We start from the raw sequence: 16,350 nt of genomic DNA on the forward strand, positions 1-16,350 counted from the left end.
TAGGAGCTAAACATGGAGCACACACCAAACAAACTGAACACACAAGTCTCAATACTGACACAAGTGTGAGCATAGGGAGATGAGGAAGGGCATTGAGCCACGCCAGGCAACTTGCAAAACCTGACGTGGAGAACAACTTTGGGTAGTGGGCCCAGGGGAAGTAAGCGGAGCCTAGGTTACCTGGATGTGACGCTGCTGCTATGCAGGTAGATGCAAGCTCCAATAGATGGCGATAGAGTGGAGGGAGGACTGCACACTAGGGTGACCGCAAAAAATCGATGTCGGAATTTTGTCCATCTGGACCCCACAAAACGATTCCCCTTTCCAGATATTGAGATAGCCAAAATTTGAGCTCGATCAAACGACGTTAACCCGTGCCGCTCGTCGCTCAAAGTTTGAAAAAATCCAAATTGAGGTATTTTAAGATTTAGGTATTTTGCATAGTCTGTTAGACTATAAAGAATGTGACAACATTGCAGAAATAGCCCTGACCAAATTTTCGAACCATTTGTGGTATTTGAATGCAGAGTTGGTGGGATTATCGTTTTTTGATCCCACCATTACAGACAATGAAAAGTTGTTAATGGCTAATAAATTGCTCAGTAGCACAGATGAACCATCAGAGCACGCTAGGGTTGAAAATCCAAAAGTTAGGAAAGAAAAATTAAAAGAGGTAGGAAGTAACCGACTTTAACGACCTTCTGACAAAAGATGAAGAACAAAAGCAATATGTCCTGCAAGTTGTAAGCAAATGCCGAACATTATATTCTGACGTTTCAAAAACTACTTAAACAAAAGCTCTAGAATAGATTAGATAACTATGTAAAATTATCACCTCATGTAGGTTAGCGTGCTCTGATGGTTCATCTGTGCTACTGAGCAATTTATTAGCCATTAACAACTTTTCATTGTCTGTAATGGTGGGATCAAAAAACGATAATCCCACCAACTCTGCATTCAAATACCACAAATGGTTCGAAAATTTGGTCAGGGCTATTTCTGCAATGTTGTTGTCACATTCTTTATAGTCTAACAGACTATGCAAAATACCTAAATCTTAAAATACCTCAATTTGGATTTTTTCAAACTTTGAGCGACGAGCGGCACGGGTTAACGTCGTTTGATCGAGCTCAAATTTTGGCTCTCTCAATATCTGGAAAGGGGAATCGTTTTGTGGGGTCCAGACGAACAAGATTCTGACATTTTTTCCCCCCCATATGAGATCCGGTCACCCTACTGCACACAGCAAGAGCAGACCTGAAGACAGCAGCGAGGCCACCACCAGGTGGCAGCGGAATAGTAAAAAAAAGTCGGGTCGATATTAGTCTGTAGCGCAGTATCAAAGGAATAAACAAGCACGGAGTCAGAAACAAGCCAAATGGGTCATTACCGGTCAGCAGCAGATATGCCAAAGACAAGAGATAAACAGCAGGTCAGGGGCCAAGCCAAGTCAAATACCAGGAAGGCAAAACACAAAAGGGGAACACAGAGTCGGGACGGGAAGAGGGAAATAAACAGACACGGGTACAGTCAGCAAAATCAGCAGAACAAAGCAGGGCAAACAGAGTCAGCTGCACACACCGTAGGCAGAAACTATAACTGACACCGCCTGCAGGATGCAGTGGAGAAAAATAGCCAGCCTGAAGCCAGAACGAGGCAGAGAAAAGGTAAACCTTGACATGATCAGACCGGGAAAGAGAGACAGGATACAATCCCCGGCCTGGATCATGACACTGTAACAGGAGCATAAACAGGTCCTATTGAACCACTGCTGACCCCAGAAAAAGTAAACGGAATTTAAACTGGGCACAGTTTGATGTTATTGGTCAACTGAAAAATAACGACATTGCAATTCGTGCATCGAATAAAGGGTGGATCTGTGGTTGCTCCAAATTCTAAGCTCTACAGAAAAATAAGTTTTTGAAATTTTGGATTATATTAATTCACATTGCAAATTGACTTCAAACCCGACTATGGCATTCAAGGCCAGTTTAGACAAACTTTTGCCAGAAGGCCTTAGTTTGGGGGTCATATCTGAAGAATTTGAATATTTATACATAGAACTTTTTTCCATCTTCACTCAGAGATCTATCACCTCAGGCTTTGGTCTTGGATACGAGTGATGCATAGTGTCTGGCTTACAGCTTATTAATGACGTCCATACTATTAGATCGGGCGGCATGTCCAGCACTATATAAGTGCACCCCACAAAGACGGACACCCCAGTACACGCAACCAACAAAAAAGGGCCTAGCTGCATACAGCAAGAAAATTGAAAAATGTGCAATAAAAAATGAAAAATAATGTGTACGCTAAATACGTTGCATGAGGTATTGGTTGATATTGCTACTGAAATTACCACTACGGTTCTCCATAGAATAGCACTAATTGTCATCTCCTATCTCAGTAATGGGAAAATCTGAAGTCACCGAATACATTGCACCTGTGAACTGAAAATTATGAGAATGAACAATCAGTCCAGGAGTCCAGGAAGAGAAAGATTTCTCTGATGAGATATATTACAAAGTTGTTTATTTTCAAGTGTTTTTTTGATTTATTAAAAAAATAAAATTAAAACAACGGTTAACCTTTAAGTGACATTATAGCAAATGCAATGTGTGTCAGAATGTCGATAAAAGAAGTTATGGGTGATGAAGGCATCATATGCAGGGCCAGTTTTAGGCAAAGTGGGGCCCCAAATGCTAACATATTGCACCATCACACAGAAGCATTTCGGTTGTATTTACGTGCGCTGAGTTCAGGCCGCTAAACAAGCGTGATCGACAGTACTGAAATCGTTCAACACTTGTTTCCCGGCCTCTTTCCACCGTCTAAGAAAGAATGATGGGAACAGAACAATCACAATTAGATCAATCTGTCCCCATACAGTATCATGTTATCAGCAGCACATCTACAGTTTACACTGGGCGATGTGCTGCTGAGTACAATGATTTTTGTTCCAGTATAAACAATCCAATCACTCGCTGAATAGGCAGCATTTTGCTTGTTTAGTATAATACACCCCGTAGTCCTCCATAGAGTATAATGTGCACCACAGTCCTCCATTTTGTAAAATGCACATCCCATAGTCCTCCATATAATATAATGTGTCCCATAATCCTCAATATAGTATAATACACTCCCCATAGTCCTCCATATATTAAAATACACTCCTCAGTCCTCCATATATTAAAATACACTGCTCAGTCCTCCACATAGTATAATAAACTCCTCATAGTGCTCTATATAGTATAATGCACCGCCATAGTCATCCATGTAGTACAATTCACTTCCCATAGAATAATGCACCCCATAGTTCTTCATATAGTATAATGTATTCCCCATAGTCCTCGATACAGTATAATGCAGCCCTCATATAGTATAATGCAACCACCCCACTGAGTATAATGCAACCCCCCATAGAATATAATGCAGCCCCCCTAATATAGTATACTGTAGCCCCCTCATAGAGCATGATGCAATCACCCCTCGTAGAATATAATATATAATACAGCCCCCCATAGAATATAATGTAGCCCCAAATAGAATAGAATACAACCCACCGCCCCATAGAATATAATGTAGCCCCATCAAAGAATATGATGCAAACCTCCCTCATAAAATCTAATACAGTCCCCCATAGAATAAAATGTAGCTCCCCATAGAATATAATGTAGCCCCTCAAAGAATATAATGTAGCCCCCATAGTATATAACACAGCCTCCCCCATAGAATATAATATACCCCCCAATAATATATAACAGCCCACATAGTATATAACACAGCCACATAGTATATGTGGCTGTGCTATATACTACGTGGACTGTGTTATATACAATGAGGCTGTGTTATATAGATTTTTCTATGATTAAAATCTATATAACAGCCTCATTGTATATAACACAGTCCACGTAGTATATAGCACAGCCACAATGTCACAAAGTGACTGGCCCTGTATGACACAACCCAGCAATCGGTTGGTCACTAAACGACAAACAAACAAGGGAACAAAGGGGACACAATTACAACGGTGGGCTCTGCGATAGGGAACGGGGAAATGGACACCTCCTGCACTCTCCTGAGGCTGTGCCCTGGTCTATCCTGACGTCCCTATAGGCTTCTTTCAAACCATCGCCGAGCAGGATACCTTAGCCCTCACTTGCCCTGCACCTATCCCTCAATAGGGAATTGGTAAGTGCCGACACTGGTCCCATCGCTGCACTAATATAACACCAAGGGAAGATATACAAATGAGGTAAGACAAACAACACTTAGCTTTGTCTGCATAACACAGCCCACATAGTATATAACACAGCCCACATAGTATATAGCACAGCCCACATATAGTATATAGCACAGTCCACATAGTATATAGCACAGCCACCTAGTATATAACACAGACCACATAGTATATAGCACAGCCCACGTAGTATATAGCACAGCCACGTAGTATATAGCACAACCCACATAGTATATAGCACAGCCCACATAGTACATAGCACAGCCCACATAGTACATCGCACAGCCACGTAGTATATAACACAGCCCACGTAGTATATAGCACAGCCATGTAGTATATAACACAGCCCACATAGTATATTGTTATGAATGGGTCCCGAGGAGGATAGCAGGCCCAGGCTAAGCCACAGAAGACTAGAGAGGTTGGTAACTAAGCAGATTGCAGACCCCTGATCCTATCAACACAACTAGCAGTAGCCGTGGAGAGTACCTACGATGATCCTAGACGCCTTGACACAGCCAGAAAGCTAACTAAGCCTAAAGCAAGAAAGGGGAAATCTAAACTGCCCCAGAGCAGACCCAAAAGGTACAGATAGCCCCCAAACATATATTGTCGGTGAGACAAGATGAAAACACAAATGCAGGTATTAAAATAGACTGAGCAAATGATGGGGCCCACACTGACTAGACAGGACAGGAAAGACACTGTCTGCAATCATGCAAAAAACCCTGCAAAAAGTCCAACACGTCTGATGCACAAAAAACACTGAAGTCGCACGACTTTGCCCCCACTATATAAGCACTCTGGTATATTCTGAAAGCAAAGCAAAAAGAGACCAATAAAACAGGGGACAAAACAAACTGGTACAAGCAGTAACATATGGGCGGTGATTCAGCACAGCCACCAGCCGGAGCTGGCTGACCCGCACAAAGCAAAGATAGACAAAACCAGATCAAATGCAAATAGAAAAGCAAATGAACCAGTTAGCTGAACCATGCAGGGACAGAGCAGGAGACATCAGCCCTCTGAAGACACAGGAAGAATATCACGAGCAGGGATAGAGGGAGTCAGCTGTCTTAAATCCCAATCTGAAACCCCAGATCTCCAATCATCATCCTCATTATCAGGTGGCAAGCCTCTGTCAATCAGATCAGCTCCACTACCTCCAGTAACCACCAGAGGGAGCCCAGAAAGAGAATTTGCACCCTCTCTGTCAATCTGACCAGCTTCACCACCCTCAGCAATAACCAGAGGGATGCCAGAAAGAGAATTCACAACAGTATATAGCACAGCCCACATATAGTATATAGCACAGCCACATAGTATATAGCACAGCCCACAACTCCCCCCCCGAGAATGGCCCCACAGTCCAGTACTCACTGTTATATTAAAAAAAAACAAAACTCACTCCCCTCCTCGTGCCCGCGCTGCTCCCAGCTCCTGTCTCAGTGGCTGCTCTGCCTGGCACACAGTGAGTGCGTGATGATGTCATCACGCATCCACCATGTCAGAGGCAGAGCGGGGAATGATGGGAGAAGGAGCGTCAGCTGACGCTCTCTCCTCCATCATTGCTTTGAACTGTACCGGAAGACGCCGGCATAGTTCAATGCAGTGGCAGGGAAAGTCGGTTCTGGGGGTAGGCAGTCCCCTCTGCCTCACAGGGGCCCCATAGCGGCTGCGTGATGTGCCGCTAGCTGGGGGCCCCTGGGGGAGCGGGGGCCCTAGGCAGCTGCCTGGCCTGCCTGCCCCTAACGCTGGCCCTGATCATATGTCAAATATTATCCAAAGTAATGAGCAATTTTTAAACCCCTCAATCAAAGGAGCTAAATTAAGGTCAGAAGAACACAAATTGGCACTTTTCGCGGATGATGTTCTCTTGTATGTCACCTCCCCCACAATAAGTTTACCAAACATTATTTCAGAGCTACATGAATTTGGCCAATTAAGTAATTTTAAAATTAACTCACATAAATCTGAGATTCTGAATATATCATTACAACCCTCCGTGGTGGAAAAGTTGTGCACCTCCTTCCCCTTTAAATGGCGTTCTGACTCCATTACCTATTTGGGAATCAAAATAACATCTAGGGTGTCCAGGCTATATGACACCAATTTCAAGTCTGCCTTACATAAAGCAGAATCGGACCTAGAAAAATGGCACAAACTCCCATTATCATGGTTTGGTAGAGCCAATGTAATTAAAATGGACTTATTGCCACGCCTTCTTTATTATTTCCAAACGATCCCCATATATTTACCTGCCTCCTTTTTTTCCTGCCTTAAAAAAGCGAATTTCCCAGTTTGTGTGGTCCCATACACGGGCTCGAATATCATACCACCTATTAAGTTGTCTTAAAAGAATGGGTGGAGTTGGCCTACCGGACTTTCTAACTTATAGCCGTGCATCATTGGGAACTTGTATTCTAGATTTATATCATAGCAGGGATAGTAAGAAATGGGTCAATTTGGAAAGTGATCTTAATGGTAGTGATCCTCAAATTATACTGTGGTCCACGGGGGGTGGGGGGAAGGGGGGAACCACCTTGCCGTTCCTGACCAGGAACATGATCTTATTTACTAAACAGAGGCACAGGGCTCTTCAGACCTCAACATCTCCTGGGCCACTGACTCCTATTTATGATAACCCTAATTTCCCTGCTAGTTTTAATAGGAAATTTTATCTAGACAAGTGTAGGAGTTCACGTCCTATTGTTTATGATTTCGTGGATCGATCTGATATGAGGTCATTAGATGAGATATTTCAGGGCGGAGTACCACCCACAGGTGCCTGGTTCTTTTATGAACAACTAAGAAATTTTATAACTGCTATATCCAAACAAAATGATATCAGGAGACCTTTAACTCCCTTCGAGGAGCTCTGTGTCACGGGGAACCCTCCGGCCCACACGGTTTCCTTGCTGTACAATCTTTTTCAAAAAAATCAGACTCCGACACATGACTTCCCATTATTTTTCTCAAAGTGGGAGCATGACTTGGGGAGATCCCTATCTCAAGAGGAGAGGGGCAGGGTGCTTCTATTTACATTTAGAATGTCGTTACACTCGGTATCACAGGAGAGGAGCTATAAGATTTTAACAAGGTGGTAACGGTGTCCCTCTATGGTGCATTCTATGTTTCCGGTGATTCCGGACACATGTTGGAGATGCTTACAGGATAAAGGAACACATGTTCACATTTGGTGGGACTGCCCGCCTATAAATAAGTTGTGGTTGTCGATTTTTGATCTCTACAACAGGCTATCAATATGTCAAATTCAACCTACAGTGGAACTTGCAATTTTATCTTTATGTGATATGTCGATTTCCAGGTTTAAGAAGAATCTCCTCAGGCACTTTCTCACGGCTACTCGGAATCTGATTCCCCCGGTTTTGGAAGCAAGGGAAATACCGTTCTCGCTCTGAATTTGTGCAGAACTCAATGATATTTATAGAATGGAGTATTTTCTGATTCAAACCACAGGGAACCCTGACAGACTATATAACACTTGGGCCTCCTGGCTAGCATTCAGGGAAACCCCGGAATTAGATATCTGTCTATCGGGACCTTGATTCATATATAGGATAGCATCATAAATATTCTGTACACTTTAGATCTTGTTCACTTGGTTTGACCTATTTGTCTTTGGCTTAAAATGGTCTTCACCAACTTATTATCCCCTCCGTATGGGACGGAGGACACAAAAGTGCTCGAGGGGGGATCTGGATTACTTGACCATCTACTTATAACTTTCTCCTTACCTCTACTTCCCCCTATTTTTTTCTCTCCCCCTCTCTTCCTTCCTCTCTTTCCTTTTTCTTTTCTTCCCTCTGACTTCTTTTTAATTTTTTTTCCTGTTATTTTAATGTTGTTCATAAAACCTCTATTTTAATTTTCATGAGAATGCACAACACAGAGGTTGTTTTGTGTATGACAATTTTCTAGACTGAATGGTATTAATAGTTGTTATTCCAATTAGAAGATAATATTGGTGTACGCAACAATGGAATTAAAATGCAATTTGTTTTTCATTCAAGAACCAGACATGATATTGTTGAAAGCAATGTTTTATTTTAATATTGTTAATTCAATAAACATGATTTACACAAAGTAATGAGCAATTTTTATTTACGCAATTACATTTATATGCTTTTTATTTGGGTGGGTAACTTTAACTTTCGAATATTTATATATCTGTTGTAGCACCATACGCAGTGATGAGGCAGTGACCCACAAAATTCAAACACAAAAGTCTCTTTAATGTGTTATCCTCACAGCATTAAAGTTCAAATTCACAAAAGTGCATCTCATTAGTGTTCAGTTCACACCAGTTCATAACACTACATAGTACATGGCTTTAAATTACACTCACTAAACACGCCAGACTTCTCCATATCCTGTTACTGTGGGCGACTGCACGCCATGTCAATGTCTCTTTTACTCACAGCTTTTACTCACACCTTTACTCCATTGATTTGTGGCCAGTAAACACGCTAGTCCTCCTCTGACCAGTTCCCGTGGATGACTGCAGCGCTGTGTTAGCTGTGGATGCCTGGCATCTCAGCTCCCCTGGCTGTTTGGCTCCACCTTGTCCTGTGGCTCCACACACAGACAAAACTCCTCAGCCTCTTGCTCTGTCCTCCTCCAAACGCCAGCTGGATACTGACTCTGACCCTGACACACCCATACCCTATACTACAGGGCTTTTAACCTATAACCCTGTGGCCTTAAGCCACATGAAAAACCCAGACCTGGAATGAAATGGACTGCACCACTAACATACTGCAGTCAGTTTCAAAACACACATTCCAGAGCAGGTTTTCCCGACATCTGTCTTGGACACTAGCATGTCCAAGACTTCACTTCTTTTTATTATCAGTCTGCATTGCAGTCACAGCTACGCCCATGACTGCCATGCACTCCTATGGCCTCTATGCACCTCGGTGCACATCCTGGGGAGAACATGCAGTGACCCCTACCTGTGACATCAGTCCCTGCTTCACCATTGCAATCTAAGCTATGCTTGCGACTGCAATGCCCCCTCATGGCCTCAATATGCCTCCGTGCGTATCCTGGGGAGAACAAACAGTGACCCCTACCTGTAACACGGGTCACTGCCTCACACCGTGCTCATGCCACTTTTCCATGTTCATTCCAGATGTTACAAAAAATGTGTCAGCATGAATGTCAATACCACTCCATTGCTTTGATTTTAGAGAATTTGTCAGCATGCATTTTCATGTAATCTGAGAGCAGCATAATGTAGGGTTCAGAGATCCTGATTCCAGCGATGTATCACTTACTGGCCTGCTTTGGTGTAATTTTGACAGACTTGCTGTTTTCTTGCTGTTGATATAGCAGTTCTCTGAATACTGAGCTCTGTATAACCCTGTCAACATCCCTGATTGGCAGCTTTATGTGAACATTGTTTTATGACTGAGCTTATACACTCACACGGGTAACATACAAACCAGGCGAGATGAAACACCTGCACTCAACATATCCCTGTTCAGACTAGGAAAGTCCCTGATCTGACCCTGATTTTTCATTGCCTGACCGCAGAGATTGGCACCCTAAAATTACATAACGGTGCCGTACTCAGCGTCGACTGACCCTGAATGTCCTTAACTGCTCACTCGCTATAGACAATGTGCAACATGAAAGCAATAATAACTATAGAAAGAAATGCGCCTAAACTAGTAAAGATGGAGAAAAATGAGCAAAACCCAGAAAAGCAAATGGAAGATGTGGAAACCTCCCAGACCCAAAATGAAGAAGGGAAAGGGTGCTAGGGAGGAAGACACACAACTGCTAAGACAAGAAATCTCTAGCTAAGGAGCTGGAACTCCAAACACCATCAACCTTGAATTATAGCCAGCAAAGAAGGCAGGTGCAAGGTGAGTACAAATAGTAAAACTCAAACTAGAAAAAGAAAAAGCCAGCTCACCTGTAGGCATGTGTTGTGGGAAGCACGGACCACGTGCAGTCATCACGTAGTAATCAGAACAAAACAGAGGAAAGGTCCAGCTTCACAAAAGGTCCAATTTATTATTGCAGAATAAAATCCAGAAAGCTAGACAACCACATGAGTAACATGTAGAAGGCTACGCGTTTCGAACAAAGAGAACAAGCTATTGTTCGAGACACCTGAATAGAATAAAACCAAAGAAAGGAAAGAAAAGACAAAAAAAATCAGCAGTTGGACAGAGACCAAACAGGCTGTGGCTCAGGAGAAAGGGAAACCAACCACGCAGCAAGAGGTCACCTAAACCAGTCGTCGAACCAAGGCATGATACATTGTCAGTAAGATGCTAATCAGTGCTGGGGTGGAGTTACACAGATTAGTAGTACTACCTGGCATGAGACACCTAGTCCTGCAGGGATATAATCTGCTGATAAAACACTGATTGTATTAAAACTATGACAACCTGCTGAGCAAGTGAGACATTGATGGAATTGGAATCTCTGCCCCTACATTATTCTGCTCTCAGATTAGAAGGCAAAAACCTGCTGACACATTCATCAGAACTAGCTTATACTGCATGGCTGGAAGGATATGAGATAGTGGTTATATGACAAAGCTTATAGTAGGTTTATCAGTGACTTTTGCTTGGGTTAGTAAGCGTGCTAATTCCATTTCCTTCTCCTACTTTGCTTTTACCCCATCTTCCACTCCCCGCTACATTTCTCTGTTATATGTGAGTGAATATTTGTATGTCTGGTATTTTCAGTTGTCCTTGTTCGTGTTGCCTTGTTCATCTGGTTGGTGCACTGTGGTGCACGGCTGCTCCCCTCTTTCCTGGGTGGGGGAAGGGTACAGATGGAGGGTGGAAAAAGTAGAAAAGGCAAGGTTCGTGGCCCCAGCATCTTCACCTTCAGAAGTAACCTGGGAATAGGGTGAGCTAGGGCACCCCTAGCGTTCAGGACAGGGAAGGATCTCCTGGATCTGGGTCTGCCGACAACTGAGTTGTGACAATAGGGATAGGACTGAATGGTGCTTTACTAAGTGCGCCCAACTAATTCATGATAATTTGTCACTAATGTGGTGTAAAATATACTAGAACTGTTCTCCAGTTCCTGGTTGGGCTAATATTTCTGGAAGTGGCTCACGGCAGTTGAAAGATGTGCCAAATGCGTTAACAGTGACCTGCTTCTTAATAAATTAAGCGCTCCCTTCATTAAGACTGGGGTACACAATGGAAGTCTTGATGAATTGGGCCCAAAATGTTTCTCCTAATTGAGCATACAATGTAGATGAAAATCTGACTAAGGCTACCTTCACGCATTCGTGTTACACATTCAAATACTGTCTGTTTTTTTATCGGATGGCACACAGACCCATAGAGTTTCATGGATCTATACATTTATCCATGAAAATCACTGATCAGAATGTGAGATTTGTGAAAAGCAGAGCAGGTCCTATTCTGATTTTAGTTTGCAGATTAGACTTGGCCATTCAGGTCTATGGGGAACCATAAAACATGGATGCAAATCAAAAGGCTTCTGATTTTCTGAACTTTGCTTCCATGTCTCACAGATCTGTTGCTTGGTGTTTAATTTGAATATAATTTGAATGAAAAAAAACACCTTTTTGGAGTCTTGGATGAAAACATCTCTTCACTAAAAAAAAAAATGGATGAGAAAAAAAAAGCGGATGCAACTTGGATGACATCTATGAAAAATCTGCAATAGTAAACATTAATGGTGCATCCGGGTATGTAGGGGCAGGCTTTGTATTTGCTCCAGGTGCAGCAAGTAGGGTGGTGCCATTGGGCCTCCTGATGTGGCAGTTCAAGGTATCTCTCAGGTGGCTGCATTTTACCGTCACTTAGAGTTGACTTTGGCCATTCTCAGAGACAGCTTTCAAGCTGATAGACATTTCAGAGTTGTTGTAAAATACTGGTTTCCAGCATTCAGTTGTAGTCGTGTCTTTCATGCGTGACTACAATTAAAGTTCAGACTGCCGAAACTTCTGGGTTAGGTTACATGTCATTAAATTTAGTGTGAAAATCAACAAGTAATCCCCTGTACCTGTCCAAATTACAAATAGATCATCAATATATTTTAGCCTGTAATCTGTGCCCAATACATGGAAGTATAAATAAATTTGTTCTTCTCCATGCCTTCCATGTAGCTGTTTTCATAAGTTGGGGTTGCATTTGAGCCCATGGCGGTACCACTGTAAGTAAAAATCATCCTCAAATAAAAAAATATTATTGTTCAAAACAAATTTCAAAAGATTCAAAATAAATTATAATTTATTGGGCACACATCCAGAGCTGGCCAAGAATTCCTGCACTGCTGAAATTCTTTATCATGCATAATCAATATATATGATAAAAATTGTTTAATCTTATCAAGAAAAAGTGGAAGTATCCTTTATATAAAACTGTATGTCAGTACCAAACTTCCTCAAAGCTCTTGTTTATTTTCTTATAACTGTGCGAATATTGGGAAGTGTGCTCCAGATGAAATAAATATGAATGCCTCTTCAAAGGAGCAACGCATATCAAAATGGAAAAGCGTGTTCTAAATTCAGGGTAACTCAGGGATTTTAACAAAGTTTTTTTACTCCTTTATCTTGAGCCTGTGACAGTTCCTCTTTAAGACTAGTGAGAAAGCATGCAATTTCTTTACAAGATACAACATTCCATGTAGTACAAAAGTCATTTCCTGCGTGCTTCCCCCTGCAGCACCAAATAATGCTCTCTATGTATCAATGAACTGGCAACACCTCCTAAGTGACCACGGGGTCTCATAACAGACCCAACTGTATTAGTCATAACCAAGAATTTAAGTAGACACCCTAAAGAGAAGAGAACAGTGAGGCTCCAACATGAAGCTGGTAGCAGTCATAAGATTTGGGTTCTGTCCTGGGCTTCGTTTGATGGACACATGCTGGCTCCAGGTACCTTTGATCGTCTCACCTGAGCTACTCCCCTGCCCACCTCTAATATATCTATGACTATTATGGAAGTGTTGTATGAAGGAAGGATCTACACTTTAAGGATCGGATAAATCACTTAGTTCTGCACAATTCCCCGACCTGCCTACTATATAAATATATTTTGTATATCAGACTATCAGTGATAATATTTTATACTGATTTTGGTACCTAAGAGACTGTGCATGAGGCACCGAACTGGAAGCAATGAGTGGACCTGGAAATCACAAAACAGAATAAGGGAGTGTGTGATGTCATGATAGAGGGCGAAACAAACAGGGAACATTGAACATTGATAATAAACAGTGATAGTTTGACAGTATGGCCAAAAGACAGTGGGGACAGTGAGATAATGTCTGTAAAGCACTGCAGAATATGTTGGCGCTATATCAGCAGTATTAAATAATAAAAATGAAATAAATGATTGATTTCAGAATGTATAGTATCAATATCAATAAAAAGTCTTACCTAGGAAGATGTGCTATGGGAGTATAAAGATTGACAAAGTCTGATGGTGATGGCTGCCAGTGCCTAGACCCCGTTGTATGTGCTGAAACCTCTCTGAGATGTAGCAAAGCTTCTGTAGAGAGGAAGACGCCCTGTGTGGTGCAGGTGACCAGGGGTGATGCTGAGAAAGATTTGGGGCGATTCATCAAACGTGAAAAAGCTTAGAGAAATTGCATTATTTTGATGTAGCATAAAAAATATATGACTTTTGGCATTGTCACCCCATTTTTACCCCAGCTCTGACAAATTGGGTGGAGCTGGAGTGAAACAGGGCATGGAGACCCCTACTCAGCAAAAATCTTACTCCAGCAGATACACTACGCATCTTACCTGAGGCGTGCGCCTCTTCATGTATCAGAAGTATCTGCTCCAACACCCCTCTTCATAAAAGTCAACGAGAGAACCACCAGTCCCCAAGAATCGTGACATTGATGTTTTTATTGAGATAGCATCAGATACTCAGTGATGTCACTGTAAAAAAAAAAATTCAGTGATGTCACAGTGCAGGGATAATAAACACAATGTTATCCAAGTACAGGGATAATAAACACAGTGATGTCAGAGTACAGGGAATACGCACAGTGATGTCAAAGAACAGGGATAATAATCACAGTGATGTCACAGTACAGATAATAAACACAGTGATATCACAGCAGAGGGATAATAGGCACAATGATGCCACAGTACAGGGATAATAATCACAGTGAAGCAAAAAAAGAAGAAATATGCAGCACTCACCGATGTAGCTGAAAAACTGTGAGTCTTTATTTCACATAATTTCCATCAAATGTGTGGACATGCAGGACGTAGAGGAATGCTAGGGGAGGGAGGTGCCGGACAAGGGCCGTTTCGCGATTACTCTCTTCTACGGGTCCATAATGGAAATTATGTGAAATAAAGACTCACAGTTTTTCAGCTACATCGGTGAGTGCTGCATATTTCTTCTTTTTTTGCTTCACATTGAAATATTCATGTTTTTTCATGCAAGCACCTCCATTTTTTGACTGAATTATATGCCGCAATACTTCAGATAAATAGCTCCGTCTGGTAATGTGGTGATTTGTGTGCCCTAGTATGTCATTCATCTGTTTGCTCTTTGCTGGGATCATAATAATCACAGTGTCACAGTACAGATAATAACCACAGTGATGTCACAGTACAGAGGTAATAAACACAGTGATATCACAGTACAGGGATAATATGCACAGTGATATCACAGTACAGGGATAATAATCACAGTGATGTCACTGTACAGAAATAATAAACACAGTGATGTCAGCACAAGGATAATAAACAAAGAGATGTCACAGTACAGCGATAATCCACACAGTGATTTCACAGTACAGGGATAATGAACACAGTGATGTCACAATACAGGGATAATAAACACAGTGATGTCACATCACAGGGATAATAACCACAGTGATGTTACAGTACAGGGATAATAAACACTGTGATGTCACAGGTCAGAGATAATACACACAGTGATGTCACAGTTCAGGGATAATGACCACAGTGATGTCATAGTACAGGGATAAAAGACACGGTGATGTCACAGTACAGGGATAATAAACACAGTGATGTCACAGTTCAGAGATAACACACACAGTGATGTCATAGTACAGGGATAATAAACATAGTGATGTCACAGTACAGGCATAATAAACACAGTGATGTCACATTACTGGGATAGTAAACATAATGATGTCTCAGTACAGAGATAATAAAAATGGTGATGTCACAGTACAGAGATAATAAACATGGTGATGTCACAGTAAAGGGATAATACACACAGTGATGTCACAGTACAGGTCTAATCCACACAGTAATGTCACAGTACAGGGATAATAAACAGTGATGTCACAGTACAGGGATAATAATCACAGTGATGTCACAGTACAGGGATAATAATCACAGTGATGTCACAATACAGGAACAATAATTACAGTTATGTCACAGTACAAGGATAATAAACACAGTTATGTCACAGTACAGGGATAATAATCACAGTGATGTCACAGTACAGGGATAAAAAACACAGTGATGTCACAGTACAGAGATAATACACACAGTGATTTCACAGTACAGAGATAATAAACACACTGATGTCACAGTACAGGGATAATAATCACAGGGATTTCACAGTACAGGGATAATACACACAGTGATGTCACAATACAGGGATAATAAACACACTGATGTCACAGTACAGAGATAATACACACAGTGATGTCACAGTACAGAGATAATAAACACACCGATGTCACAGTACAGGGATAATAAACACAGTGATGTCACATTACAGGGATACTAAACATAATGATGTCACAGTACAGGGATAATAAACATGGTGATGTCACAGTACAGGGATCCACACAATGATGCAACAGTAAAGGGATAATAAACACATTGATGTCACATTACAGGGATACTAAACATAATGATGTCACAGTACAGGGATAATAAACATGGTGATGTCACAGTACAGGGATCCACACAATGATGCAAAATAAAGGGATAATAAACACAGTGATGTCACAGTTCAGAGATAATACACACAGTGATGTCACAGTACAGGCATAATAAACACAGTGATGTCACAGTTCAGAGATAATACACACAGTGATGTCACAGTACAGGGATAATAAGCATAGTGATGGCA

At 41.7% G+C, this 16,350-nt stretch overlaps 1 long non-coding RNA gene across 1 annotated transcript in view; it reads right to left on the reverse strand.

Moving 5' to 3' along the window:
• The window catches only part of LOC141083861 (uncharacterized), a 65,630-nt gene that overhangs the window by 35,495 nt on the left and 13,785 nt on the right, over positions 1-16,350 (reverse strand). The window contains exon 2 of the long non-coding RNA XR_012230846.1: positions 14,019-14,159. This is a non-coding gene — a long non-coding RNA (uncharacterized lncRNA). The remainder of the gene's footprint in view (positions 1-14,018; positions 14,160-16,350) is intronic.

Source organism: Dendrobates tinctorius, unplaced genomic scaffold, assembly GCF_039654945.1.
Source record: "Dendrobates tinctorius isolate UK_male_01 unplaced genomic scaffold, ASM3965494v1 ptg000021l, whole genome shotgun sequence".
Taxonomy (NCBI): Eukaryota; Metazoa; Chordata; class Amphibia; order Anura; family Dendrobatidae; genus Dendrobates; species Dendrobates tinctorius.